Raw genomic sequence first — 6,997 nt, forward strand, 5'->3', positions numbered from 1 at the left:
TGATTGCTTGCTTTTATAAAACCAAGACCAAGTGGTTAAAATTTAAAGTTGATTAGGATCTGCTAAACCACAGGTGAGTGAGTGGTGCCAAATAAATCTAGATTAAAAACTACTGTCATTGAATTTTTCTAAATATCATTATAGAGTTTATACAAAATTTAATCAAGTTTCTCATTTGCAGTTACTGTTAAAATTACATTCAAATAATATTCATTGACTACCCTTGTGCTAGGTACCACTGAGGATATGATCTAATGCTTAGCAAACAGAATTTGAAATACATGGTTGTGATCATATGTTTAGTAATCTAGGGAAGGGACCGAATTCCTATTAAAATTCAACTCCCAACAAGGTTAGATTTGGTGGTTTCAATAAATCACTTTACAGATTATGGAGCTAATGTGGTCACAAATCATGTATCATCCACCTCCACTGGTCTCTGCCCTCTAGTATATTAAATATAATTGGGAAGACAAGATATAGCATGAAAAGTTAAATAATTGTCCTAGACAGTGATATAAGGGCTATCACAAGGAAATGCATGATTGAATGTCAAATGACGCCTCCCATCTCTGAACCAGTGACATTTATTGCTGTATACAGAAGAGATCAAGCCAAGAAGAGCTACAGAAGTTCAGAGGGGAGAGAGAGAGGAATGTGATCTCAAGTGCACAGAGACAGTTTCAAGAAGAAGGCAAGGACTGGAGATGGCCCTTTAAGAGTAGGTGGACTTTGCAAAGATGAAGAGAAGGGCAAAATGTGTCCACTTAGCTCTATGGTTTGAACCTGGGTTCTCAATTCTATTTCTGCTTATTTTATCTTTGGATTATTCTGTCTACTCCTGTGGAAGACTCTGCCCACTGTTTAGCAAAACCCTCTTATTTCTGGGCTAGACTACATTTCTCAGTCATGTGTGGCCATGTGGCTGATTTCTAGCCAATGAAATGAGTGGAAATGTATTAATCATCTACTGTTGCATAACAAATTACCCTGAAACTAAGCTGCTTAAAACAACAGACATTTGTTATCTCATACTTCCTGAGGGTCAGGCATTCAGGAGTCTATTAATAAGGTGGTCTGGTTCAGGGCCTCTTATGAGGCTGCAGTCAAGGTGTGGGCAGGGCTACAGTCACTGGAAGGCTTGCTTTGGGCTGGAGGATCCACTTGCAAGCTGGCTCACTCACATGGCTATTGGTGGGAGCTCTCTGGGCCCCTCAGTGGGATACTTGAATGTCTTCATCATATGGCAGCCAGCTTCCCTCAGAGTGAGTGATTCAAGATAGTAAAACTCAGTCTTGGAAGTCACACACTGTCATTTCTGCAATATCTTATTTGTTCCACAGGTGAATCCCATTCATTGTGGGAGGGGGCTCTGCATGATCATGAAGACCAGGAGGCAGAGGTTATCTTGAAGGCTGGCTACCAGAGGAAGTGCTCTCTACTACTCTCATGCTTCGTACAGAAAGAACTCCCACGTGCTGCTTTCCCCTGCCAGCTGGCTGAAATGAAACAACTCTCAGGGCCGCTTGGGACGCACATGTTAAAGGTAGTAGGACCTCCATCAGCTTGGGTCCTGAATGACTACATGGAGGAGAGTACCCTGTTGACTCGTTTACCTGTCGAGCACTAGTTAGTGAGCAAGAAATCAAGTTCTGCTGCATTTGAGCCTTTGTACAGTTTCAGGTCTATTTGGTTCAGCAGTTAGTCCATCGCAAGCAGCGTACGTCCCATGCAGTGAATCATTACAGTGCCTTCTATTGAAGTAAAGTCAAGCACCACAGAATGTTGAGGGAGTGAGGGGACTGTCTCTATTACATCCCTTTGTCCTGTGGCGCTTTTTAAAAATTTAACAAGTATCAACTGAGTGCCTACCACATGTCAGGCCTTGTTCTAGATGCAAGGAGCACAGCTATAACAAAACAAAGCCCTTGCTTCATGGGGCTCATATTCTAATGGACTATCTAGTGAAGGCCTCTTGATGAATGCACCAAACAAGTTTGCCAATGTTCCCATTCAAGGGGTTAAAAACTATAAAGGCATTTGCTGAATCTCCCAATTTGATGGGGGCCTGATAGATTAGTGTTTCCCCTAACTGTGCTGTAAGCCAGTGCTAAGGTTTCTCAAGCTTTTATGTGCACACGAATCACCTGGGGAATCTTGTTAAAATATAAAATCTGCTGCAGTAGGCCAGCGGTGCCGCCTGACTGCATTTCTAACAAGCTCTCAGCTGATACTGATGGTCCCTGGGTCACACTTGGTGTGACAAGGTTCTAAGGAACACTAGTTACTGGATGTTAAAGATATCCTATGTATAAAGGATTTCATGTTCAAGTAACTGAGACGATGCTGCCCTCATTCCTGACTGCTTTCTAATTCCTGCTGCCAGTGCTGTCAGAAGCCTAACAGTACTCTTTCTACCTTGTGTTCTGTGAGATACTCCCCTATCTTTATATTTACCTCTTAAAATTTAAGCCAGTTTGAGAGAATTTCTCAAATTCTCTCAACTTCTCGCAATATGTGGCCCTCAAAAAACCTCGAGTAAAGGCCAAGAGTTTCAGGTATAGGGAATGAAGGAGAAATGGAGCCATGCTGCAGAGATTGGGGACAAAGCCAAAGCAATCAAGCTGCAAGAGGAACGTGAAGCAGATTTCCCAAGAGCCTGAAATATACACCCTCCTGCCCCTCCCAAGCCTCAGTTTCCTCACTGATTACATTTGATTCTCACAGCAAATCTTTTGGGATGACCTGCTGGGATTTCATAACACCGAAAGTCTAGGCACATGGCCATCACATTTTCTTCTGTAAAATATTACCTGCAACCAGGGTTTGGGAGAATAAAGTGGGATAATGACCAAAAGCAATTAGCAATTTACTGGCACTCAACAAATGTTAGTTACTGGGAACCCAGCTATATTTGAGAAGAATTAAACGATTTCCCCCCCAGATAGAGGAGAACTGGCTTGTTGAAAACGGAAGAAAGATATCCCTGGAGAGTTAGTGAAGGGCACTGATCAAGGGTGCGAGAGGGAGTGGGGATAAGGGAAGGAACAAGCACATCCACAGCTCATCTGAATGCGAGTGTCTTGAACGCACTGGAACCAAGATGATTCTTGAAGGAATATCCCACTTCCACTAAATAGTAGTTTCTTACCAAGAAGAAACAGTTGAATTATTCTTAAAGCATACATGTTCACATTATTATATGATAAACTTTGTCGGTGGAACGGCCACCCGCGGTCTCCTGCGCAGATGCGCTCCGTGGCCTAGCGCCCTGGTCCCCGCCGCCCGTGATCGCGCTCCCAGTCCCGCGAGGGGTCGTCGCCGAGGCTTCTCCCAGCCCACAGGCAAAAGCATGGCAGCCATGCCCTCCAGCGGCCCACTCGTGGCCACCCACGACTACTACCGGCGCCGCCTGGGTGCCACTTCCAGTAACAGCTCCTACGGAAGTGCCGAGTGCCCTGGGGAAGCCATCCCCCACCAGCCCGCTCTCCCCAAAGCCCACCCAGGACACGGGTGGGCTAGCTTCTTTCTCAGGAACTCCACTCTCCCGTTCATGGCCACAGTGTTTGCGTCCTCAGAGCACTCGGAATCTGCCCAGGCCTCCGCCAGCACGATCACCTATGACCTGGCTCGGGAAGCCGTGGGGAAGCAGCAGCCTGGCAAAACCAACTGTAGGCCCCCGTCCTGAGTGGCCCCCAACAGCTGCCAGGCTTCCTTCCAAGGCACTAGGCTCATCAGAGCCCCCCCTTCCCTCCCGACACTAAGCGGGCTGCAGCCAGCGGAAGCAGTTGTTTTTTAATATTAAAACAGCAAAACACCAAAAAGGAAGTTGAGAGGACCCCACTCCTTACTATCCAAGCCACACAAGAGCCTTCCTGACACCCCAAAACCCTGTGCCTTGCACCAAGTGGAAAATAAACTCCAAGGAGCCGGCAAAAAAAAAAAAAACAAAAACAGTCAATCCTCTACAATTCAAATGTCCAGGTGAAGATTATAATCTTCACATATTAACTATTTTGTTTACGTATCTAGAAGAAACAGCTCAATTAATATAAAAACATGTTTAGTAAAGATTACATAATAGTTTATCTGCTGTAGCTTAACTCCCAAATATTCAGTTTCAGTTTTCAAGTATTAACTTTATTTTCCATGCTTGTGTATCTTTGTATCCCCAACTTCTCAGCAAAGAGAGAGAGAAGAAAAAGGACCTAAGGTGTTCTCCAGGACACATCCTTGGGGTGACAGTGATGCGCAGCAGGACCCTGTGGGGCTCCTGGGCACAAAAGCCTTTCTGTGTCCCCCATTCCTTGATTACAGGAAACCGGCTTCATTCAGCCTCCACGACCTTCCCTGAGTGCGGAGGAGCAGGTTCAAACAGATGCTAATTAGGGAAGGGAGGGGATACAGAGACAAGGGAGGAACAGTCAAGAGAAACAATAGTGTAATTTTGGGGCTGGGTCCTGGTTCCCCCCAAGGGATACACACACTGTAACAGTATCTTTGAGCTGCTCTGCAGATACTGAAGCCCTCACCAGGTGGGAGAAGTTAACGGTTAATTACAGTATGCTGCCTATGCTGCCCAGCAGCACGTAGACCCCAGACTAGTTGGAACCAGAAGGTGGATGATGCTGACGCCCACTTACCTCCCCACCAGCCAATCAGAAGAATGTCCACGAGCTCATCACATTCTCCTTGAACCATTACTATAAAATTTCTCACTACCCCCTCCACGTTGGGACGCACAGTTTTGAGGGCATTAGCCACCTGTGGCCCCCTTTGCCTGGCAAAACAATAAAGCTATTCTCTACTTCACCCAAAACTCTGTCTCTGAGATTTAATTCAGTGTCGGGATAGAGAGGCTAGATTCGGCTTCAATGGAAATGTTGTGTATCATGATTGTGGTACACGTAACACAACTGTGTGTATTTGTCAAAATTCAGAGAACTGTACACCTAAAATGGGTGATTTTTTACTGTATGCCAATGATACCTTAATAAACATGATTTAAACCAAAACAGAAAGAACACACCCTTGAACCAGGAAGTCTGATGTTGTAAGAGGGCACATAAGCAGATTTAAAAACCTGATTTTACAACTGAACTAGGAAAGAAAAGTTCCAACATTGTAATCCAAATGACCATAAAGGAAAATCTCCTAGACCGTCACGTCTCAGCGGGTGGCGTCAGCCACGGCCCTGTAAACACTCAGCCCTGAGTAGCAAGGCAAAGCGCCCAGCAAAGGCCCCCAACTCCTGCTTAGAGCTGCCTTGGCAAGACTGGACACAGAAGGAACACGCACACCCCCCTTAGCCCTGGGGACCACGGCAGGTCTGCGCAAATACAATCCCACGAACCACCATGTTTCAAAATCGTCAGAAAGACTTTCAAGACTCTCTTGGTTGCAGTCGACAGAAACTCACCTCCTGCCCACATCCTTGCCTAGTTCACACCCTCACTGTACTCAGGTCTCTGCTCAAATATCTCTTTGCAGAAAGGCCTCCCTATTCCAAATAACCACCTCCCTCTTCACTCTATCCGCTTGCTCTGACTGGCTTTTTTTCTTCATAGCACTTGTCCCAATAGGACATTGTCATATACATACATATATATATATATAAAATGAAGCTTACAGTCTAGTGGGGGAAACAACTAATTCACAATTCACACATATAGTTGGCTTTCTGTCCACTAGACTGTAAGTTCTATGAGGGCAGAGGGCTTTTATCTTTTCTGTTCACATCCACAGCCTCAGCCGTTGAGCAGTGCTTGGTATATAGTAGGAGCTCCATAAATATTTGAAGAATAAAGTGAAGAGGAGAATCGATTTCTGAATCCAAACCACAGCAGAAGGGAGGAATAATCGAACTAAGGACTCGAATGCCCTCAGGGCTCCCTTGACGGTTCCGCTGCCACTCAATCTGGTGTCCCTTCGCTCTCTCAATGATCCGCATCATGGGTGACTGACGCTCCAGCTTACCTTATCACAACTCCACAGCCGAGGGCAAAGCGTTTCTCTCTCTCAGCTCCAGGTCGCTGCGCCCCAGGGAAGTGTTCAGATTGGCTTGCCTTCCCCGGATGTCCAGAGCGGCCCGGACAAAGCCACAGAGCATCTCATGTCTCACTCTCCGATCCTACTTGCTCTATCGATTTTGGAGCTGTTGCCCCAGTTTTAATCTGGTTTTGCCTGGGCAAAGAGAGCTGGGGGTGCCCCCCAGGGTAGCCCTTGACCACTGACTGACAGGCCAGGAGGAGCAACTCCAGTCCCTGTGCTCCCGATGGGGACAGCTCTGAGGTGTGACCTCCACTGTCCGCGGAGCTCCCTCAGGACTGAGCCCAAGTTACCCTCTGTGGGCTTGCGGGCTGCTGCACTCTTGCTTGGCCTCCTTCCTTCCCACACCCGCTTCCCACTCGCCTGCTTGGGAACGCCTACTAATAAATCACTTTCACGTGAATTCTCCTCTCAGGGTTTACATCTGGGACATCCAACAAGCTCCGTCGGGGCCTTTAGCTCTCTACCGATTTGCTGTAAGTTTTTTTGAGAGAAAATCTTTTCACAGATTCCTGTCTCCCCTCCACACACGTGTACTGCAGAAATGTTTACTTACTTGCTTTTAATATGTTCCTATCCTTAGAGATCTTTCCGCTTTTCCCTGTTTTAACTTGGGATCCTTTCACTGTTTCTCAGATCTGCTAATTTTCCCACTTTGCTTATGACTGATGATGGCTTGTCTAGCCACCCTAACTCAATGTGTTAAAGAAACACTCCTGGTATTTTCCATACCTTTCTTCTCTCTCTCTTCTATATTAGGTTCTTGCTCAAGATATCTCAAGGTCATGTTTGACTTCACCTTAATTTAACAGTCGATCATTATTAACCATACCACCTTTTCCTAGTATACATCTCTGGAAAGAGGCAATGCAATGAAACCGTCAGAACACCTGGTGGGCGTCTTAACTATTTTCTAAAACATTATTTAATTCAGTTCAATTCAGTGAAA

At 45.8% G+C, this 6,997-nt stretch overlaps 1 protein-coding gene and 1 pseudogene across 2 annotated transcripts in view; one reads left to right on the forward strand and one right to left on the reverse strand.

Moving 5' to 3' along the window:
* The window catches only part of RPS6KA3 (ribosomal protein S6 kinase A3), a gene marked incomplete at its 5' end in the record, with an annotated part of 313,574 nt that extends 307,312 nt beyond the window's left edge, over positions 1–6,262 (reverse strand). Inside the window, one exon of the mRNA XM_079910436.1 lies at positions 5,977–6,262. The remainder of the gene's footprint in view (positions 1–5,976) is intronic.
* On the forward strand, positions 3,028–3,764 carry LOC307180216 (pancreatic progenitor cell differentiation and proliferation factor-like; annotated as a pseudogene). Its single transcript has one exon. The product of its transcript is annotated as a pancreatic progenitor cell differentiation and proliferation factor-like (transcript).
* Positions 6,263–6,997: the final 735 nt, after the last annotated feature.

The sequence above is a fragment of the Stenella coeruleoalba genome (genome assembly GCF_951394435.1).
Source record: "Stenella coeruleoalba genome assembly, chromosome: X".
NCBI lineage: Eukaryota > Metazoa > Chordata > Mammalia > Artiodactyla > Delphinidae > Stenella > Stenella coeruleoalba.